This window comes from Odocoileus virginianus, unplaced genomic scaffold (genome assembly GCF_023699985.2).
Source record: "Odocoileus virginianus isolate 20LAN1187 ecotype Illinois unplaced genomic scaffold, Ovbor_1.2 Unplaced_Scaffold_12, whole genome shotgun sequence".
NCBI classification, from domain to species: Eukaryota; Metazoa; Chordata; class Mammalia; order Artiodactyla; family Cervidae; genus Odocoileus; species Odocoileus virginianus.
The window spans coordinates 1,428,216-1,452,207 of NW_027224274.1; the positions used below are offsets into that span (position 1 = coordinate 1,428,216).

At 39.6% G+C, this 23,992-nt stretch overlaps 1 non-coding gene across 1 annotated transcript; it reads right to left on the reverse strand.

The window, feature by feature from the left end:
- Positions 1 to 23,092: 23,092 nt before the first annotated feature.
- LOC139033506 (small nucleolar RNA SNORA70) lies at positions 23,093 to 23,226 on the reverse strand. Its single transcript, XR_011486057.1, has one exon. It is a non-coding gene; the product is annotated as a small nucleolar RNA SNORA70 (small nucleolar RNA).
- Between the last annotated feature and the right edge of the window lie 766 nt (positions 23,227 to 23,992).

Genomic DNA, 23,992 nt, shown 5'->3' on the forward strand with positions numbered 1-23,992 from the left:
ATCAGCAACTATATGCCAATAAAATGGACAACTTGGAAGAAATGGATGAATTCTTAGAAAAGTATAACCTTCCAAAACTGAACCAGGAAGAAATAGAAAATCTTAACAGACCCATCACAAGCACAGAAATTGAAACTGTAATAAAAAATCTTCCAACAAACAAAAGCCCAGGACCAGATGGCTTCACAGCTGAATTCTACCAAAAATTTAGAGAAGAGCTAACACCTATCCTACTCAAACTCTTCCAGAAAATTGCAGAGGAAGGTAAACTTCCAAACTCATTCTATGAGGCCACCATCACCCTAATACCAAAACCAGACAAAGATGCCACAAAAAAAAGAAAACTACAGGCCAATATCACTGATGAACATAGATGCAAAAATCCTTAACAAAATCCTAGCAAATAGAATCCAACAACATATTGAAAAGATCATACATCATGACAAAGTGGGCTTTATCCCAGCGGATGCAAGGATTCTTTAATATTCATAAGTCAATCAATATAATACACCACATTAACAAATTGAAACATAAAAACCATATGATTATCTGAATAGATGCAGAGAAAGCCTTTGACAAAATTCAACATCCATTTATGATAAAAACCCTCCAGAAAGCAGGAATAGAACAAACCATACCTCAACATAATAAAAGTTATATATGACAAACCCACAGCAAACATTCTCCTCAATGGTGAAAAATTGAGAGCATTTCCCCTAAAGTCAGGAAAAAGACAAGGGTGCCCACTCTTACCACTACTATTCAACATAGTTTTGGAAGTTTTGGCCACAGCAATCAGAGCAGAAAAAGAAATAAAAGGAATCCAGATAGGAAAAGAAGAAGTAAAACTCTCACTGTTTGCAGATGACATGATTCTCTACATAGAAAACCCTAAAGACTCCACCAGAAAATTACTAGAGCTAATCAATGAATATAGTAAAGTTGCAGGATATAAAATTAACACACAGAAACCCCTTGCATTCCTATAAACTAACAATTAGAAAGCAGAAAGGCATATGTTAAGGTCAGGCATGCATATCATTACCTAAAGAAAGACTGGCTGTCCGGGGCCAGGTAATATGTACCTTCTTAATGAATTAGCCACAGTTCAGGGCCTTGTTCTTAAGTTGCTTTTGTGCACACTGACAGGGCATTGGCTTTCAAAGGCCAATTATCACATTACCCAACATGATAGAGCCTGATGTACAATATGAGTAGCAAACACTTAGCACATGCTCTGAGCCAGCCACTGTTTCAAGCACTTCCCATGAAGCATCTCATCATTCTCACCACAACTCTCTGAGATAAATCTTGTTATTATTCCCATTTTACAGATGAGGAAGCCAAGGTACAGTGAATTTAGCATTTGGAATAAATCCAATATTTACGGCTGTCAGGTAGAATGGACTTCTGTCCGCCTGACCTAGACATTCTCACCCTGTGGGCACCATGACCCCAGCTGCGGGTGTGGAATCACAACAGGAAGCTAGCTGTCTTCAAGGAGCCCTCATCCTCTATAGCAACAGGTGTTGTGCCATCTCCGGGGGTTCTGAAACCTTCACTGGCTCTGACCCTATCCCTAGATGTTCTGGTTTAGGGCCCTGGGCATTGGCAGAGATCATGCCTGGTCCCTATTGGAAAGTGTAGTTCCCCCAGGAAAGGCCTCTTAAGGGACACTTGGCTATTGGCTATTGAGTTTGCTCACTGAGACAAACTCTTCTGCGGCCAGTTTCCAGAAAGTCTTATCTACTGTCTCTACCTTGTGGATGAGGAAATTGAGGCTCAGGGAGATAATGTCAATTGAGTTAACATAGCAAGTCAGTATCAGAATAAGAATTGCACTCAGTTCTATCTGATTCTGAAGACCCTGTTCTTCCCATTGATCATATTTCCTCCTGACCCCATGTGTATGAACAGGATGGCTGAATGGGAAAAATGTGGGAGTGGAAACAGAGTTAGGGAGTTTTGTTTTAAGTTTGGCAGTTACCTACTGTAACATAGACATTTCAGGTATAATGTTGTATGTGCATTTCTACAAAACCTTGCTGTCTGCAAAATCACAAGCTAAAAATAATGGGATTTAAAAGAAGGCTAGGATTAGAAGCAGACAAATAAAGCTTTCTAAACTGATCACTTTTAAACATTAACAATCATAGTGAAAATACAAGTGGTGTTAGGTCAATGCTGTGAGTACCCAGGGGCATTCAATTCTGTAGAATTTCATCAGAAGTAAAAAATGATCCAAGCAGTTCATTTGACCATAGAATTGGGGGTGTCTATCTTTAAAAAATTTGGTTTTTATCACTTTTTGTTGGTTTTAGGCTACGTGCTTATTTTTGTAATTGAATTTTCTTGTTAGTACAGTTGACACTTGAACAACAGGGTTTGAATTGCATAGGTCTACTTATATGTAAGGGTTTCCCTGGTGGCTCAGTCAGTAAAAAGTCTGCCTGCAATGCAGGAGACTCAGGTTTGATCCTGGGTCAGGAAGGTCCCCTGGAGAAGGAAATAGCAACCCACTCCAGTATTCTTGCCTGGAGAATTCCATGGACAGAGGAGCCTGGTGGGCTACAGTCCATGGTGTCACAAAGAGTCGGACACAACTGAGTGACTAACACCTTATATGCAGACTTTTTTTTCAATAAGTATATGGGAAAATTTTTTTGAGATCTGCAACAATTTGAAAAACTCGCAAATTGTGTAGCCTAGAAATATCAAAAAAGTTTAAAATAATGGTCAGTATATCATGAATATATAAAGTATATGTATGTACTAATCTATTTTACCACTTACTATCATAAAATATACACAAATATATTATAAAAAATAAAATTTATCGAAGCTTATACTCACAAACAGACCATACATGGTGCCATACCCAGTAAAGGGAAATGTAAACAAGTGTAAAGATATAGTATTAAACCATAACTGCATAAAATTAACTGTGGCACATGCCTTACTAACATATATAATCCCATAGCAACCTCCTGTTGCTATTGTGATAAGCTCAAGTGTCACGAGTGTCCACCATGCTGTGTGATGCTAATCAGCTAATCAAAAATTGTGTGAGCAGATTCTCTCTCCAGGCAATTGCATGTTACACTAAAAAGAGATCTCATGGTTCTTGTGCATTTTCCACTGTGTTTAGTGAAATACCGTAGACCTTGAATAACACCATGGGACCCATATGAACTATCACTAATGATGCTGGAAGTGTTCCCAAGAAGCAGAGAAGAGTCATGACATTACAAGAAAAAGTTGAATGGCTTGTATGTACAATAAACTGAGGTCTGCAGCTGCCCACCACTCCAAGATAATGAATCCAGCATAAGGACCATTGTAAAAAAAAAAAAAAGAAAATTCATGAAACCATTGCTACAGCTACTCCAGCAGTCTAAAAATCCTTGCATGCATGCGTGCTAAGTCACTTCAGTTGTGTCCGACTCTGCAATCTATGGACTGTAGCCCATCAGGCTCCTCTGTCCATGGGGTTCTCCAGGCAAGAATACTGGAGTGGATTGCCATTCCCTTCTCCAGGAGATCTTCCTAACCCAGGGATTGAACCCATGTCTCTTACATCTTCTGCATTGGCAGTTGGATTCCTTACCATCACAGCCACTGGGAAGCCCTCGAAAACCTTGCGCTCTTTGCAAAACACCTTTTAATCTAGTGTCAGTAGTACAGATTTTATGTGTTACAGAATTGCTCTAAGAAAGGCAGGCATGCTCTGGGAGACAGTGAAGGACAGGGGAAGCCATGTGCTGCAGTCCATGGGGTCTCAAAGAGTCAGACACGACTTAGAGACTGAACAATAACAACAAGGTATGAATATAGACTTTAATGTGATTCAGGAAAAAACGAAGTCATTATATAACTTAAAGTGAAAGGAAGGTGAAGGATCTAAAGCTGGAGAATTTAAAACCAACAAAGTATGATTTGATAATTTTAGAAAGAGTCTTGGCTTAAAAAACATCCAGATAACAGGAGAAGCACCTTCTTCTGACCAGGAGGAAACAGGCGAGTTACCAGATGCCATGAAGAAAATCATTGAGGAAGGAAATCTGCCTGAACATGTTTTTAATGCAGATAGAAGTACCCTATTTTGGAAAAAAAAATTCTACCAAGGAGATTTATTATTAAGTAAGAGAATTGAGCACCAGAATTCAAGGCAGGAAGGCATAGACTAACTCTACTGTTGTGTTTAAATGCAGTTGGTTTATGATCAGGAGTGTCCTTATGTATAAAGCTGCTAACTCCCCAGCCTTGAAGGGAAAAGATAAACACGAGGTGCCAGTCTTTTAGTTGTACAAGAAGGCCTGGGCATGAGAACCCTTTTCCTATATTGGTTCCTTCAGAGCTTTGCCCCTAAAATCAGGAAACACCTTGCCAGAAAGGGACTGTCTTTTAAAATTCTTTTGATATTGGACAATGCCCCTGGCCACCCCAAACCCCACGATTTCAACCCAAGACATCTAAGTGCTCTATGGAGATGATTGTCAATGCTATGGAAGAGAACCCCAATAGAGAGAACATCATCAAAGTCTGGGAGGGTTACACCATTGAAGATGCCATTGTTGTCACAGAAAAAGCCATGAACGCCATTGGGCCTGAAACAATAAATCACTGTGAAGATTGTGTCCAGATACTGTATGTGACTTCACAGGATTTACAACAGATCCTATCAAGGAAGTCATGAAAGAGATTGTGGATACATGGAAAGAAAAAAAGGAGGTGGGCAGTGAATTTTTTCAAGATAAGGATCTTGGAGAAATTTAAGAGCTAACAGACTCCACACCAGAGGAATGAACAGGACTGGCATAGCATATATTGATTAAAAAAAAACAAAACATGCTTAGAGAAATGAAAAGACAAAGGACTCAGAAATTACAGTGTATTTCTATAGAGTTACACTGAACGTGCCTGTCTCTCCAGGTTCTACTTCCGTCTTCTCCACCTCTCCTGCCTCCACTGCCTCACCCTCCTTCTCAGCCCACTCAGTGTGAAGAGGAAGAAAATGAAGACCTTTACGATGATCCGTTTCACCTTAATGAATAGTAAATAATCACTGTGCCCTAATATTAATAGGCTTATCTGTTGTATATGTGTGTGAGTATCTTCGGGTGAAAATCTAAAAACTGCACAGCAAGAACGGTATGAGAAGCTTCTGTGTCCATCATCAGTGCCTAAGTATTTATCATGTAGCACATTTTGTGTAAGACTTGTATTGAAGTGGATAGCCTATCCTTACATAGGCATAAGGTGAGTGATATTTACCGTAATACAAAATTAACGTGTTAGTTTTCTAACTTTGTTTTCAAAAAATTATGTTACCATGTAGTATGCCTCTCTCTCTCATAATTGGAGAAACTGCCTACAAGCCTATCATCACAGGCAAGTGGGTTTTAAAAAAATGTAACAATGTTTACAAAGCAGTACTATGAATTTGACTGTAATATTGGATGCCATAGACATTTTCTAGTGATTTATTCATTAATTTATAGGCTAGGCTACTATGAAGAAACTGTAAATATTACACTGTTGTTCAGTCACTAAGTTGTGTCCGACTTTTTGCGATCCCATGGACTGTAGCACACCATCTTCTCTGTCCTCCACTATCTCCCAGAGTTTGCTCAAATTCATGTCCATTGAGTCAGTGATGCTATCTAACCATCTCATCCTCTGTCTCCCTCTTCTCCTCCTGCCCTCAGTCTTCCCCAGCATCAGGGTCTTTTCAGATGAGTCAGTTCTTTGGATCAGGTGGCCAAAGTATCAGAGCTTCAGCTTCAGGTTCAGCATCAGTCCTTCCAATGAACACTCAGGGTTGATTTTCTTTAGGATTGAGTGGTGAACATTGGGGTGCATGTGTCTCTTTCAGATCTGGTTTCCTCGGTGTAGCACCACAATTTTTTTTTTTCATTTATTTTTATCTGTTGGAGGCTAATTACTTCACAACATTGCAGTGGGTTTTATCATACATTGACATGAATCAGCCATGGAGTTACATGTATTCCCCATCCCGATCCCCCCTCCCACCTCCCTCTCCACCCGATTCCTCTGGGTCTTCCCAGTGCACCAGGCCCGAGCACTTCTCTCATGCATCCCACCTGGGCTGATGATCTGTTTCACTATAGATAATATACATGCTGTTCTCTTGAAACATCCCACCCTCACCTTCTCCCACAGAGTCCAAAAGTCTGTTCTGTACATCTGTGTCTCTTTTTCTGTTTTGCATATAGGGTTATTGTTACCATCTTTCTAAATTCCATATATATGTGTTAGTATGCTGTAATGTTCTTTATCTTTCTGGCTTACTTCACTCTGTATAATGGGCTCCAGTTTCATCCATCTCATTAGAACTGATTCAAATGAATTCTTTTTAATGGCTGAGTAATATTCCATGGTGTATATGTACCACAGCTTCCTTATCCATTCGTCTGCTGATGGGCATCTAGGTTGGCACCACAATTTGAAAGCATCAATTCTTCAGCACTCAGCCTTCTTTATGGTCCAACTCTCACATCCATATATGACTACTGGAAAAACCATAGCTTTGACTACATGACCTTTTCTGCAAAGTGACGTCTCTGATTTTTAATATACTGTCTTAGGTTTTGTCATAGCTTTCCTTCCAAGGAGCAAGAGTCTTAATTTCATGGCATTAGCTACAGTAAATAACCATATTGCAGCTCCTTCATTATTAATGCATGATTCTTTATACTTGTAAATAAATATGAATTTTTCTTTTTCACAGTATCTTTTCATTTTTGATGTCTGGTGTTAGTAACGTCTACAGTGTTTTGCACACATAAGATGATATTGATGCAGCTACTGACAGATTATTTATCTTATAAACAGACAATGTAAACTTATGGTATTAACAAATATAGCACACTACTGTAAATACATGTTTTCTTCCTTATGATTTCCTTAATATTTTCTTTACTCTGGCTTACTAAATTTTAAGAATCCAGTACATAATATTTGTATGTGGGTTAATCAGTCAGCTGTGTCCAACTCTTTGTGACCCCATGGACTGTAGTCTGCCAGGCTCCTCTGTCCATGGAATTCTCCAGGCCAGAATACTGGAGTGGGTAGCCTTTCCCTTCTCCAGGGCATTTTCCCAACCCAGGGTATTGAACCCAGGTCTCCCACATTGCAGGCAGATTCTTTACCAACTGAGCTATCTAAGTACCCCCCCCCCCCAAAAAAGAGGAATTTCAGGAATATTCATATCATATTCTGAAGGCCTAAACAGAACAAGCACCTTTCGATATTTTTCTAGTTCCAGAAAATGGGGAACTGACTCCTCATATGGCTGGCCCTTCAATCACATCATAGGTGGCTGGAAAGGCTGTAGATTGGCACATATGTAGATGCCAAAAATACACAGGAAGGTGTATGATTCTGCAGTATCCCTCCACTAGAGTTAACCCCTTATGATATTTTCCTTGAAATAATCTCAAAATTACAAAAAATATACAAGCAAATATAAAAGAAGATCCAACTAGTCCATCCTAAAGGAGATCAGTCCTGGATATTCACTGGAAGGACTGATGTTGAAGCTGAAACTCCAATACTTTGGCCACCTCATGTGAAGAGCTGACTCATTGGAAAAGACCCTAATGCTGGGAATGGATTGGGGGCAGGAGGAGAAGGGGACGACAGAGGATGAGATGGCTGGATGGCATCACCGACTCGATGGACATGGGTTTGGGTAGACTCCAGGAGTTGGTGATGGACAGGGAGGCCTGGCATGCTGCGATTCATGGGGTCGCAAAGAGTTGGACACGACTGAGCAACTGAACTGAACTGAAATATAAAAGACTTTTCTTGAATCACTTGAGGATAACTTACCCACACAATATCCCATCACCCTATATATGTATGTTTAATGTGCATTTTCTTCCTGTAAGGATATTCTCCTGCCTAACTACAATATAGCAATCAAAATCAGGAAATCAGTATCAGTATCCTCAGACCTAATTCAAGTTTCACCAGTTTCTTCAGGAATTTCCATTTGAGCAGAAGACTCTAGTTCAGAATTACTCATTGCATTTAGTTATGTATATTTAGTCTCCTTCAATCTGGAACAATTCCTCAATCTTTCCTTGATTTTCATGACTTTGACACTTTTGATGAATACACACCAGTTATTTTGTAGAATGTCTCTCAATTAGAGTTTGTCTGATGTTTCTTTATGATTAAACTCATACATATTTAGCAACAATACTGCAGAAATGAAGCTGTATTCTTCTCATTGCATCCTATTAGGTGGCACAGAAATTCAATTTTTCTATTACTGATGATGTTAACTTTGATCACTGGATGAGATGGTATTTGCAGTTTCTCGACTCTAAAGTTATTTGTTTTCCCATTGCAATTAAAAGCTGTTTTATTGAGAGGTTTTAAGAGACAATGGAAATGTTCCATTTCTCATTAAACTTTTAGCTTATTCATCAACTTATTAAGTTTCCATGGGCTCTTGAATTTTTATTTTACCCACTGGGCTAGGACCTATTCCTATCATTATTTACTTTGACATTTAAATTGTCCCAGATTTGGCAGTGGGAGCCTCTCTCAGAAGTGAAAAGATCTAGTGAATGAAATATATTTCTTCCACACACATTATCCTCTACTTTACTTCTTTTTTTTTTTTTTTACTTTACTTCTATATTTATTTACACATTCATGTCTCTATACTGATGACCATTAGTTTACACCAATGCCTTCAACACACTACATGGTTCAAGTGAGTGTTCTCCCTTTCCATATTCCTCTTCCAGAAATGAAGATTCAGATTCAATTTTCTTTCAATCATTTGCTTATTTGATAAATTTCCCTCAATGACCAGTCTCCTTTTACTGCTTTACTTTGCTACTGCTCTTTCGTCCATGTGGACAAACTTCTAACCATGTATCCTCTCACGTCCTTGTTTAGGGAGACTAACTTGTTTGTGAATGTTTTCCATATATTTCTTCCAGAAGCATTTTAGTTTCAGCTTACACATTTAGATATTTGATTCATCACATATTAATATTTAAGTGTGTTATGAGGTAGGAGGTGAAGTTTAAGTTTGTTGAAATGTTTATCCAATCTCTGTGACACCATCTATCGAGAAGACTTTTCTTTCCTCCATTGCCTTGGTACTTTTGCGAAAAGTCAATTGACCAGATATATTTGGGTCTGTTTCTGAATTCTGCTCTTTCCCATTGATCTATTTGTCTATCATTATGCCAGTACTATTCTGTCTTGATTACTATGGATTTATAGTAAGCCTTAAAATCAGGGTCCTCTAACTTAGTTCTTCTTCACGGTTGTTCTGGCTATTCTGGATCCTTTGCCTTTCTATATAAACTTGAGAATCGGCTTTTACACTTATAAGATGATGGTGGTGGTTTAGTCACTAAGTTGTGTCCGGCTCTTCTGACCCCATAGGCTGTAGCCCACCAGGCTCCTCTGCCCATTCATCCAGGCATGAATTGGATTGCCATCTCCTTGGTTGTAGCTCCGATTAGGATTGCCCTGAATCAATAAACTAAACTGGGGAGAACTGGCATATTAACAATACTGAGGCTTCCAATTTATGAGCATAGTGTGTATCTCTCTCAATGTTTACGAGGCATTAGGCTGCTCCCCCTCAAGGAGGTGCTGAATCTCAAGGAGTCTCTTTCCACCTCGGCCTCAGGCACTGCCCCTCTTTAGGGGCCTTTTCTCCTGACCGCAGTCACCCAGCCTCAAGGGCATGAAGAGAGCAACGTCCCGCTAGGGTCCCTCTTTGGTCATTTGCTCTGGCTAGGCACCGTGACACTTGCAGCTGATTCCTCTGGTGGCGGGTCTCCTCTCTTCTCATCGGTGGTGATTTGCCCAGGGAAATTTGATGAGAAGGAAAAAAAGCAAAAAAGATGAAAGTCTTTCCTTAATATAAAGGTCCTTCTAGACTCTACTTTTTCTTCTAACTATCCTATGCCAAGTCCTGAACATTCTACTCTTTTAGCATTTCTCCAATGTGTCTTCACTGTCTCAGTTCTCATTATTTTGTCTTTGTTCCATGGCATAGAGACCTAAGGCCTTGCCTGCTGACATATCCCTGGTTCAAAGGGAACCTGGGTTGTTTTCTGTCCATTGCTAGCCCTTCAGGTCATCTCCATGCAGAAACAAGCGGAGTGGCTTCCTTTAGGTTAGTATCTACATTTCAACATTCATTAAAAGTTGTCACTTTTACTCTCACCCTCGTTGTCTAGCTTTTAAAGCAAATATGTCCGCACTTAACTACCAAGAAAGAACTGTTTTGCACTTCAGAAAAATCACTGCCAACCAATAAATTTCAATTTTTCCATTGAATAAAATAAAATTTGCAGAAAAATTTTGCAAAGTATATAATATTCCTCATCCTTGACTCAAGTCAAATCATCAGATATGCATTCTTGGTTTGTACCATCTTGATTTCTTCTGGAATTATTTTATATAATTATGTTATTTCACTCACTATTGTAGGAAATTGTTAGAAACAGTATTAGGTCTCTCATTTTTGTAATTACCTTTAGGAAGTTATTGAGGATACTAATCATTACATTGCAAGCTTTTTATTGATTAAAATCCACTAGAGAATTTGCTCTCAGTTCTGCTTACTAGGAAGATTTTTGCTACTCATGAACAACAAATTTGCTACAGAAATATTGTTTTAATTTGACATGAACTAAAGAGCTTCTTGATGAAAGTGAAAGAGGAGAGTGAAAAAGTTGGCTTAAAACTCAACATTCAGAAAACTAAGATCATGCCATCTGGTCCCATCACTTCATGAAAAATAGATGGGAAAACAGTGGAAACAATGACAGACTTTATTTTGGGGGCTCCAAAATCACTGCAGATGGTGACTGCAGCCATGAAATTAAAAGATTCTTGCTCCTTGGAAGAAAAGCTATGACCAACCTAGACAGCATATTAAAAAGCAGAGACATTACTTTGCCAACAAAGGTCCATCTAGTCAAAGCTATGGTTTTTCCAGTAGTCATGTATGGATGTGAGAGTTGGACTATAAAGAAAGCTGAGTGCTGAAGAATTGATGCTTTTGAACTGTGGTGTTGGAGAAGACTCTTGAGAGTCCCTTGGACTGCAAGGAGATCAAACCAGTCCATCCTAAAGGAAATCAGTCCTGAATATTCATTGGAAGGACTGATGCTGAAGCTGAAACTCCAATACTTCGGCCCCCTGATTTGAAGAACTGATTCATCTGAAAAGACCCTGATGCTGGGATAGATTGAAGGCAGGAGGAGAAGGAGATGGCAGAGGATGAGATGGCTGGATGGCATCACTGGCTCAGTGGACATGAGTTTGAGTAACTCCGGGAGTTGGTGATGGACAGGGAGGCCTGGCATGCTGTGGTCCATGGGGTCGCAAAGAGTCGGACGCGACTGACCCACTGAACTGAACTGAACTGATGAACTTGTGTTTCCCATTTTGCAATGGCTAGTAGCAAGTTGAAAGCCAAACTTATGATACAGATTAAGCAACTGTGTACAACTTTTCTAAACAGACCTTGTGAATAACTCTTCCATCATTTTTTAATTGCCTTCATTTTTACTTTCACATGGATTTTGCCTTTTCATATTGCCTTTATGTAGCTTTTTAAATGTATCTTTATAATCCTCCTTAATAGCATAAGTTCTTTTGAAAACAAGGTGGGTTTGATTAGCAATAAATAAGAATAATGAAAAGAGCTGTGGGGTCTGAGGTCTAAGTACCTGGAGCTCTGGAAACAGTTCTGGCTGATTATGGACTTTCAGGGTCACAGACATCCAGGAATGAGTAAGGTCATGGATACCAAGGAGATGCCCTGGATGGTGTGTGGTGAGAAAGGAGTCAGGGACAAGTCTTGAAGGCATCTTTAATGGCACATGGTAAAAGGAAACACACAAAGGAGATCAAAGTGAAAAGCCTGCAGCAAAGATGGAGGAAAGTGCTAGAAAGGATGGTCCATAGGTGGCACTAGTGGTAAAGAACTCATCTGTCATACAGGAGATGTAAGAGATCTGGGTTCAGTCCCTGGGCTGGGAAGATCCCCTGGAGAAGGGTATGGCAACCCACTCCAGTATTCTTGCCTAGAGAATCCTATGGACAGAGGAGCCTGGCAGGGCTATGGTCCATAGGGTCGCAAAGAGTCAGACAGGATTAAGCAACTTAGCATGCACACACACAGCAAGAGACTATGGATTATATTTTTCTCTTCTTTTTTTCTATAGGAGAAGAGCATGGAAACCCACTCCAGTATTCTCGCCTGGGAAATCCCAGCCTATGTGGCAGGCTGCACCACATAGGATCACAAGAGTTGGACACAGCTGAGTGACCGAGCAGGCAGGCGTGTACTGCAAATGGCCTGCTCACATGACAGTGCAGTCCTTTCGTTTGCAGTACACTCACAGCAAGAACGTCCCCCGGAGTGCACATCACCATGCAAGACATGATGAATGCCATGTATCACCACACCCTCTTAGCCCTAGACATCTTTCTTTTTTTTTTTAATTAATTATTTTTGGTTGTGCTGGGTTTTTGTTGCTGTGTGCAAGCTTGCTCTAGTGGTGGCGAGTGGGGGCTGCTCTTCATTGAGGTGTGCAGGCTTCTGGTTGCCGTGGTGTGTGTGTGTGTGCTAAGTTGCTTCAGTTGTGTCCAACTCTTTGCAACTCTATGGACTGTAGCCTGCCAGGCTCCTCTGTCCATGGGATTCTCCAGGCAAGAATACTAGAATGGGTTGCCATGTCCTCCTCCAGGGGATCTTCCCGACCCAGGGATCAAACTTGTGTCTCCTGCTTTGGAAAACAGATTCTTTACCATTGTGCCACCTGGGAATATCCAATGTGATTGAGAACCTGTCAAATGCTAGAGACTGGAGTTAAAAACACAACCGATGCCTAGGAACTTGAGGGGTAAGACAGAAACACAAACAGATAATTTGAATATGGCCAAATGTACCTATTCTGGTGGATTTTAGGTGTTAGTAAGGAAATATTAATGCCATATCTTGATTTTGAATAAGTAGAACCTATTTGTAGCAAATGATACGAAAACAATGTTCAGTTCACCTCAGCCCTCTGGGCTGTAAGATTTGCTTCCTGTGTCTTGATATTTCAGGGCTTATTATTTGCCTCTTCCTGTTAATTAGTCCTAAGATGTTTCTCTTCCTCTCCTTTCCCTCAATTCTTTTTTAGGTGTCTTCCTTATCAATAGCCTAATCTAGTAGTCAAGTTAATCTCTCTTTTAATGTTACATCAGCATTTCTTCTATAGTTTCTCAGTGTTCTTCCACATGGGTTAGCCAAGTTTTTGCCTCCTAGACTTTAAATCATAAATTGTAGACTAAGTAAACAAATTCTGAAATAAATACAAAGTTTTAAATATATAAATGGTCAGAACTACACAGAAATTCTTGTAGGCAACTCCCAGCTACCTGTTATCTGTCAGCGTGAACATTTACACATCTACCAGCTTGGATTTTACGTGGCCATTGGACACTTTCAGATGCATGCCCTGGAGTGGCCACTTGAACCCACGCCCAGCTGTACCTTGGGGAAATACACCAGATATTTCTCCTTCACTAGCTGCGGTGAGTGCCAGACTAGATGGAACAGGGGTTCAGGCTTGAGGTCTCTGAGGTGTGCTGGGGGCTCAGTGAAGCTTCTCTGACATGTGATACTTTAGCAGTCTTGATAACATGCAGGAAGAGATGATGGGTGATTAAGAATTCCAAGAAAGAAGAAAAATTCATAGCACAAACCTAAAACCCTGAAAAATACATTCTTTATGTAATATTTTTTTTTTTTGTGTACAAACTGGAAAAAGACAGCTCTATCTGACTCTTAACAGTAGTAAAACTCTATCCAACTCTTATTTTCAAATTAGCTTGTGAAAGGTTGTGTGTAGATTTACATGATCTCAAGTCCCGAATGACTGTGATATTTCAATTCACAAGTCCCTGGATGAATTTCTATACAGTAGGAGAAGTAAACTAGTTCTTCAAAGCTTTAAGAAGCCTTAAAACCAGTGTACTCAATTTTCTTCACCTTGTGTAAATGGATGACCATCTATCCCTGAACAGACAACGTTGCTGTACATGGAAAGTCTATTGAGGCATTATTTCCCACAGTGTAGCTTTTAGTTTCTTTACTTTCCATTATACTTGTTCATCCTCTCTTATAACTTTTTTCAGTGCTCTCACTGCTTTTGCATTTCTGGACATGCTAGGATTAATAATAATCCCCAAACAACCCCAGTATGGCAGAACTCAAACACGTGATCACCCACGACCTCGAACACCCAACTTTTTGAAGTCAGGTAGCATTGATTGGCTTCTCTTCTCCTCTGTGGAAGACCATCATTGGAAAGACTTCTGTTCCAGCTTTGGAGACCATTGCAGTGGATCTGGGGAGCCCTCACATGCAGAAGGCTGAGAAAACTCGGCGGGTGCTTTAGGAAGACAACTCTGGCAGCAGGTGGAGGAAGGGAAAGAGGAGAAGGTGAAAGGAGACTAGCTGGGAAGCTACGGACAGACTGAGAGGAGAGGTGGTGACCAGAGCTAAGACAGGGCCCTGGGGATTGACTTGAAAGCACATTTAACAGCATGGTGCTTGAGGTGAAGGGAAGAGGCGTACGGTTAGATGTTGTTTACAAAAATAAATGACATCTTGATACTTGGCTTTTCCAGTGTTTTATAATGCTTCTCTCTTTTTCAAAAACATATAACTCTTACATCTACTTTTTCAATTGGGCTTTCTCTTCCATTGATTTATGGCTCTAGTATGCCTGTATGTATATGCACACCTGTATCACACTGTTTTACTAACTGTTGATCTGTAGCATGTTTTCAGTCTGGTACACATGGTTTCTGTGAGCTCTTCTGTTTCAGCTATTCTTTCCTGTTTCTGTCTAAAAATGAATTTTGGCATCACTTTTCCAGTTCTTAGAAAAATTCATTTAGGATTTTGATTGATATGGAGCTCACTCTCTTATCCAAACAATATTTATTGAGTGCCTGCTAAGGGCTAGGTCCTGAGGAGACAGAAATAACTAAAACCCAGGAATTATGGTCTAGGAAATCTGTGAACTAGACCTGGGGAGAATTGATATCTTGACAGCGTGAGCGTGGCGCATCTCTTTATAGACCCAAAGCTTTCATGTGCTTCCTAAATATTTGGTTGCAGCTGTTCTTGTTGAGAATAGTGACTAATCAGTGTAACTAGCATGGGTCACATTGATGTTTGTATATACTTTACAACTTCGTTAGCTACAGTTGATAATTTTGTTACTTCCTTGACTTTTCCATGTATATAATATCATCTGTGTTATGTTTCTATTTCTTCTTTTGGTATTATTTTAATGATTTCTTTTTCTTTCCTTATTTAAAGGGTTAGACTCTCCAAAATAATGTTGAGCCATATAATTGTTTATAGAAATATTGTATAAAGGGCATGTGATTGCACTCTTCTTGGGCATTCCAGAAACATGATAAGGAATGCTTAAATCCTGCTAAAATGCAGATATCCTAATCCAAATGGTTCCCAGTGGAAATCAGCAAGCTTTCCCCAACACCTTCCTCTCTCTCTCTCTCTCGGCCACACCCCTTGGCATGTGGGATCTTAGTTCCCCAACCAGGAATTGAACTCTTACCCCCTGCATTGGAAGTGTGGAGTCAACCACTGGACTGCCAGGGAAGTCCTTCCACTCTTTTCTTTTAACCTCACACCTTTTAATACGTCTGATGAGCCTTTATTCTGTGTCTTAGTCCTAAAATTGGCAGGTGATCTTATAGGCAGAATGCTGAACTTGTAGAAGTCCAGCGATATGGAGAAAACAATCACAATGCACTTAGGGTGAGGAAGGACTTGGAAGAGAAAGTTGAGAAATAGTGAGAGAAGCGTTTTTTAACTTACTTCTTTTAATTGGAGGATGATTGCTTTACAGTGTTGTGTTGGTTTCTGCCCTATGTCAGCATGAATCAGCCATAGGTATATATAAGTTTCACTCCCCCTTGACCCTCCCGCCCATCCCCCATCCCATCCCACCCCTCTAGGTTGTCACAGAGCACCAGGCTGAGCTCCCTGTGTTACACAGCAACTTCCCACTAGCTATCTATTTTACATATGGTAATGTATATATTTCAATGCTACTCTCTCAATTTGTCCCATCCTCTCCTGCCCCCACTGTGTCCATAAGTCTGTTCTCTATGTCTGTGTCTCTATTCCTGTCCTGCAAATAGGTTCATCAGTACCATTTTTCTAGATTCCACATATATGCATTAATACAATATTTTTTTCTCTTTCTGACTTATTTCACTCTGTATAACAGGCTCTAGGCTCATCCACCTCACTAGAACTGACTCAAATTCATTTCTTTTCTATGGCTGAGTAATATTCCATTGCATATATGTACCACAACTGCTTTATCCATTCATCTGTTGACAGACAACCCAGTTGTTTCCATGTCCTGACTCTCGTAAATAGTGCTGCAGTGAAGATTGGGGTACATGTGTTCTTTTCAATTATGGTTTTCTCGGTATATGCCCACTAGTGGGATGGCTGGGTCATATGGTAGTTTTTTATTCCTAGTTTTTAAAGAAGTCATCATTCTGTTCTCCATACTGGCTATATCAGTTTACATTCCCACCAACAGTGCAAAAGGGTTCCATTTGGTGGGAGGAGTTTAAATGGAGCATATGTGACATTATGTTCCTGGAACTTGTCAAGTGGTCAGTAGATCACAGGTCCATGGACTTAACTGTAGTCTTTGAATCTTAGAATAGTCTTTAGGAACAGAAACCTTGCTAACCCATAGATTTTGATGAAGGTTTTAACAATCCTCTCCCCAGAAAAAAATCTCCACAAATACACACTTGCATATAATTTCATGGACTTCATAGACATCTTCAAGCCTATGGACAACAACTCCAGGATTAAAGGAAACCCATCTATATGGTCTATAGCTCAGTTATCTCTACTGGTTATTAGAGAGATGCTGGGCTGCTTTCTAGGCTGTGAACTGGTCTTAGTGTACAGACGCGTCCCTCACACATCTGTGTGTGTTATTCTGGTGGTCTCCAAAACATACACTCGAGGTCTCTCTGAGAGCCCTCCCCAACCAAAAGCAGAAATTTGGTTCTCTAATTGATGAGATTTGATGAGCACATCAAATTACTTCCCCTTAATATAAATCAGCTTGTTGGGAAGTTTGTTAATTTAGTTATGTTTTTAAAACTTTTAGATGACGGCTTAAGAAAGCTGATATTACTTCAGGGCAGTTGGGGTACGGTAAGAGGTGAAGCTGAGATCTTGACTGTGCTGTTTATTAGCTCGCTCTGTCTGGCCTTGGCCGAGTCGGCCTCCCTGCTGTGTTTCTGCCTTGTCTGCTGGAGAACAAGCCCTGGTATATTTAAGAAATTGGCAGGTGATAAGGAGACATTATAAGACAGAAAGGAATCAGTCTGAGATGGCAAGTTAGTATTCGGAAAAGAGTCAGGTGAGATTTCACCTAGCTGTTACATGTCAATATAAATTCCAAATAGATTTTGAGTTTTGTGTAAAAAATAAAACCATAAAATAAATAGAAGGAAATATGGGAAGTACTTCATGTTCTGGCTTACAAATGCAGAGAATGAACAGTAAAAGATAGCCTTTAGACTTAGCCACATAACTAAAATTCTGTCTATCATAGATCATAATTAAAATTATGGTGAATGATTACTTGTATAAAATTGAGAGCAGACACAACAGAGGGTTAATATCCTTAAAATTTAAAGCTTTCTTATCAGTCATTTTAGAAACTCTACTGGGGCTTCCCTGGTGACTCAGGCGGTAAAGAATCCGCCTGCAATGCAGGAGACCCTGGTTCAATCCTTAGGTTAGGAAGGTCCCCTGGAGAAGGAAATGGCAACCCACTCCATGGTGTTCTTGCCTGGAGAATCCCATGGACAGAGGAGCCACAGCCCATGGTGTCTCAAAGAGTGGGACGCAATTGAGGGACATAGACTTTCACTTTCATAGTTGATTTATGATGTTTTATTAGTTTCAGATATTCAGCAAAGTGATTCGGTTATACATATATCTATTCTTTTTCAGAGTTTTTTCATAGGTTATTACAGAGTATTGTGTTCCCTCTGCTATACAGTAAGTCCCTGTTGATTATCTATTTTATATATGGTAGTATGTATATGTTAATCCCAGCCTCCTAATTTATCCCTCCTGCCCCACCTTTCCTGTTTGGTAAACATAAGCTTTGTTTTCTAAGTCTGTGAGTCTCTTTCTGTTTTGTAAATAAGTTCATATTTTCAGATTACACATATAAGTGACATTACATGATATTTGTCTTTCTCTGTCTGATCTACTTCACTTAGTATAGTACTCTCTTGGCCCATCCATGTTGCTGCTAATGGCATTATTTCATTCTTTTTTATGGCTAAGTAATATTCCATTGTATGTATGTACCACATCTTCTTTGTCCATTCCTCTGTCAATGGACACTTACGTTGCTTCCATGTCTTGGCTTTTGGAAATAGTGCTGCTGAACACTGGAGTGAATATATCTTTTCTAACTAATGCTTTTCATTGGATGTATACCCAAGAAGAGGGGTGTAGGATCATATGGTAATTCTATTTTCAGTTTTTAAGGAATTTCTATACTGTTTTCCATAATGGCTGTACCAATTTACATTCCCATCAACAGTGTAGAAGGGTTCTCTTTTTTTTACACTCTCTCCAGCATTTATTGTTTGTACATTTTTTGATGATACATTCTGACCTGTGTGATGTGATACTCATTGTATCAATAGTTTGATTTGCATTTCTCTAACAATTCTGTCTGTCTTTTCATGTGCCTTTTGGTTTTCTGTATGTCTTTATTGGAGAAAAGTCTTCTTAAATATTCTGCTCATTTTTATCATTGGGTTTTTTTTTTTTTTTTTTTTTTTGAGGTTGAGCTTTATGAGCTGTTTGTATATTTTGGAGATTAATCCCTTGTCAGTTGCTTTGTTTGCAAATATTTTCTTCCATTCTGGAGGTTGTCTTTTTGTTTATGGTTTCCTTTGCTGTACAAAGCTTTTAAGTTTAATTAGGTCCCATTTTGTTATTGTTGTTTTTATTTTCATTACTCTAGGAGGTGGATCCAAAAAGATATTGCTGCAATTTATGTCAGAGAGTTCTGCTATGTTTTCCTGAGAATTTTATAGTATCTGGTCTTCCATAGAGGTCTTCAATTCATTTTGAGTTTATCTGTGCATATGGTGTTAGAGAGAGTGTTATAATTCATTTTTTTACCTGTAGCTGTCCAGTTTTCCCAGCACCACTTATTAAAGAGACTGTCTTTTCTCCATTGTATAGTCTTGCCTCCTTTGTCATAGATTGACCATTTGTGCATGGGTTTATTTCTGGGCATTCTATACTGTTCCAGTTATCTATATTTCTGTTTTTGTGTCAGTTTATAATAGTATTTTGGTTATTGCAACTTTATAGCATAGTCTGAGGTCAGGGAGCCTAATTCCTCCAGCTTTGTTTTTCTTTCTCAAGATTGCTTTGGCTATTTGGGGTCTCTTGTGTTTCCATACAAATTTTAAGATTTTTTGTTATTAGTGTATAGAAATGCAACAGAATTCTGGGTGTTAGTTTTGCATTTTGCAACTATACCATGTTCATTGGTGAGCTCTAGTAGTTTTCTGGTGGCATCTTTAGGATTTTCTATGTGTAGTATCATGTCATCTGAAAACAGTGACAGTTGTTCTTTTCCAATTTGGATTCTCTTTTATTTCTTTTCCTTCTCTGACTGTCATGGTTAAGGCTTCTAGAACTGTGTTGAATAAAAGTGGTGAGAGTGGATATCCTTGTCTTGTTCCTGATCTTAGAGGAAATGCTTTCAGCTTTTCACCATTGAGAATGATGTTAGCTGTGGGTTTGTCATATATGGCCTTTATTATGTTGAGTAAGTTCCCTCTATTCCCACTTTTTACAGAGTTTTTGTCATAAAGAAATGTCTGGATTTTGTCAAAAGAACTTTTTCTACATCTGTTGAGGTGATCGTGTGGATTTTATTCTTCAGTTTGTTGATGTGGTGTATCACACTGATTGATTTGTGGATATTGAAAAATCCTTGCATCCCTGGGATAAATCCCAATTGATTATTATGTATGATCCTTTTAATGCATTGTTGAATTTGGATTGCTACTATTTTGTTGAGGACAATTGCATCTATGTTCATCAGTGATATTGGCCTGTAATTTTCTTTTCTGTGGTATCAGTCGGGTTTTAATATCAGGGTGATGGTGGCCTCCAACTATGGTGCTGGGGAAGACTCTTGAGAGTCCCTTGGACTGCAAGGAGATCCAACCAGTCCATCCTAAAGGAGATCAGTCCTGAATATTCATTGGAAGGACTGATACTGAAGCTGAAACTCCAATACTTTGGCCACCTGATGCAAAAAACTGACTCATTGGAAAAGACCCTGATGCTGAGAAAGATTGAAGGGAGGAGAAGGGGACGACAGAGGATGAGATCACTAAGTTGATGGACATGAGTTTGAGCAAGCTCCAAGAGCTGGTGATGGACAGGGAAGCCTGGCATGCTGCAGTCCACAGGGTGGCAAAGAGTTGGCCATGACTGAGTGACAACTGAACTGATGGTGGCCTCATAGAATGAGTTTGAGAGTGTTCCTTCTTCTGCCATTTTATTTTTTGGGGTAGAATAATTTCAGAAGGATAGGTGTTAACTCTTCTCACCTTGATAGAACTTGCCCTTGAAGCCACCTGGCCTTAGACTTTTGTTTGTTGGAAGACTTTTTAAAATTTTTATTTATTTACTTATTTTACTTTTGGCTGTACTGGGTCTTCATTGATTTGTTGCAGCGAGGGGGGCTACTCTTCATTGCAGTTTTCAGGCTTCTCACTGTGATGGCTTATCTTATTGACGAGTATAGGCGCTAGGGTGCACAGGCTTTCAGTAGATGCAGCATGTAGGTTGAGTAGTTGTGGCTCACAGGCTCTAGAGCGTGGGCTCAGTAGTTGTGGCAAACAGGTTTAGTTCTTGGCAGCATGTGGCATCTTCCCAGGATCAAACCCACGGCAATTGCATTGGCAGGCAAATTCCATCCACTGTGCCACCAGGGAGGCCCCTGTTGGAAGTTTTTAAAGTGTAGTTTCAATTGCAGTATTTGTGATTGTTCCGTTCATATTTTCTATTTCTTCCTGGTTCAGTCTTGGGAGATTGTACCTTTTTAAGAATTTGTCCATTTCTTCTAGGTTGTCCATTTTATTGGCATATAGTTGTTTTTAGTAGTCTCTTATGATTCTTTGTATTTCTGTGGTGTCCGTTGCAATTTCTCTTTTTTTTTTTTTCATTTCCAATTTTATTGATTTGAGCCTTCTTCCTTTTTTCTTAATGAGTCTGGCTAAAGGTTTTTCAATTTTGCTTACCTTTTCAAAGAACCAGCTTTCACTTTCATTGATCTTGTCCACTGTTTTCTTTCTTTCTTTTTTTCTTTTTCGTTTATTTTTATTAGTTGGAGGCTAATTACTTTACAATATTGTAGTGGGTTTTGTCATACATTGACATGAATCAGCCATGGATTTACATGTATTCCCCATCCTGATCCCCCCTCCCACCTCCCTCTCTACCCGATCCCTCTGGGTCTTCCCAGTGCACCAGGCCGGAGCACTTGTCTCATGCATCCAACCTGGGCTGGTGATCTGTTTCACTATAGATAATATACATGTTTCGATGCTGTTCTCTCAAAACATCCCACCCTTGCCTTCTCCCACAGAGTCCAAAAGTCTGTTCTGTACATCCACTGTTTTCTTTGTCTCTCTTTCATCTGTTTTTTTCTCCTTTCTTTGATTTCTTTCTTTCTACTAACTTTGGGTTTTGTTTGTTCTTTCTCTAGTTGCTTTAGGTGTAAAGTTAGGTTGTTTATTTGAGATTTTCTTGTTTTCTAAGGTAAGGTTTTTTTTTTTTTCCATTTATTTTTATTAGTTGGAGGCTAATTACTTTACATCATTACAGTAGTTTTTGTCATACATTGAAATGAATTAGCCATGGATTTACATGTATTCCCCATCCCAGTCCCCCCCTCCCACCTCCCTCTCCACCCGATCCCTCTGGGTCTTCCCAGTGCACCAGGCCCGAGCACTTGTCTCATGCACCCAACCTGGGCTGGTGATCTGTTTCACCCTAGATAATATACATGTTTCAATGCTGTTCTCTTGAAACATCCCACCCTCGCCTTCTCCCATCAGCAGACGAATGGATGAGGAAGCTGTGGTACATATACACCATGGAATATTACTCAGCCATTAAAAAGAATTCATTTGAATCAATTCTAATTAGATGGATGAAACTGGAGCCCATTATACAGAGCGAAGTAAGCCAGAAAGATAAAGACCATTACAGTATACTAACACATATATATGGACTTTAGAAAGATGGTAACAATAAGGTAAAGTTTTATTGCTATAAACTTCCCTCTTGGAACTATGTTTACTGCATCCCATAAGTTTTGGATCATCATATTTTCATTTTCATTTGTCTCTAGGTATTTTTTTATTTCCTCTTTGATTTCTTCAGTGATCCATTGGTTGTTGTATAGCATATTTTTTAGCCTCCCCCATTTATACAGTTTTTTTCCTTGTAGTTGATTTCTATTTTTTTTTTTTTTGACAGGAAATAGCATTTATTGGTGAGCGTGATTAAGGAGGGAACAGAGCTGATGCTCATGAGTGCAGGGCCCGCCATTTGTCCAGGGGACCACGATTAGGGATGTATTTGACCCCACAGCCGTCCGGGATGAGTCGCTTTTCTGCCACCATGTTCTCAAATTCATCCGCATTGAACTTGGTAAATCCCCACTTCTTGGAGATGTGGATCTTCTGACGGCCAGGGAACTTGAACTTGGCCCGGCGGAGGGCTTCAATCACATGCTCCTTGTTCTGCAGCTTGGTGCGGATGGACATTATGACCTGGCCAATGTGGACCCTGGCCACTGTGCCCTGGGGCTTTCCAAAGGCACCGCGCATACCTGTCTGGAGTCTAGATTGAGAAACAGCAGGCCAGTCATGAATGCCCACTAGGAAGAGCTGTCTCCAAGGTCCCTCAGGACTACCTGTACAGGCAACAGGCTGCACACACACCAAGGAGGCTGCTGTTTGCAGCCGTTGCACACTGGGCCCCCATGGGGAAAAGAGCACAGTCGGCTTAATTGGCTGCAAATGTAGTTGATTTCTAACTCATAGTTTTACAGTTGGAAAAGATGCTTGATGTGATTTCAACTTTCTTATATTTACCCAGGCTTGCTTTGTGGCCAAGCGTGTGCTCTCTCCTGAAGAATGTTTCATGTGCACTTGAAGAGAATGTGTATAAAAGCTAACCAAAAAAGTAAATAAATAAATAAAAGAAAAGAATGTTTGTTCTTCTGCCTTTGGATGGAATGCTTTATAAATATCAATTAAGTCCATCTGGTGTAATGTGTCCTTTAATCTTGTGTTTCCTCACTGATTTTCTATCTGGATGATCTGTCCACTTGTGTATGTGAGGTGTTCAAGTCCCCCACTGTTATTATGTTACTGTCTATTTCTCCTTTTATGGCTGCTAACATTTGCCTTATATATTGAGTGCTCACATGTTGGGTGCATGTATATTTACAGCTGCTATATCTTCTTTCTAGATTGATCCTTGATCATTATGTACTTCTTCTCTGACTCCTGTAACAGTCTCTATTTTAACATCTGTTTTGTTTGATGTGAATATTGCTACTCCTACTTTGGTCTCCACCTGCATGTAGTAGCTTTTCCATCCCCTCATTTTCAGTCTCTGTGTATCCCTAGATATGAAGTGATTCTCTTGTAGACAGCATATATATGGGTTTGTTTTTTTTTTTTTAATCTTGTCAGCCAGTCTCTGTCTTTTGGTTCAAGTATTTGATCCATTTATATTCAAGGTAATTATTGATGTGTATGTTTTGCCATTGTGTTTTGG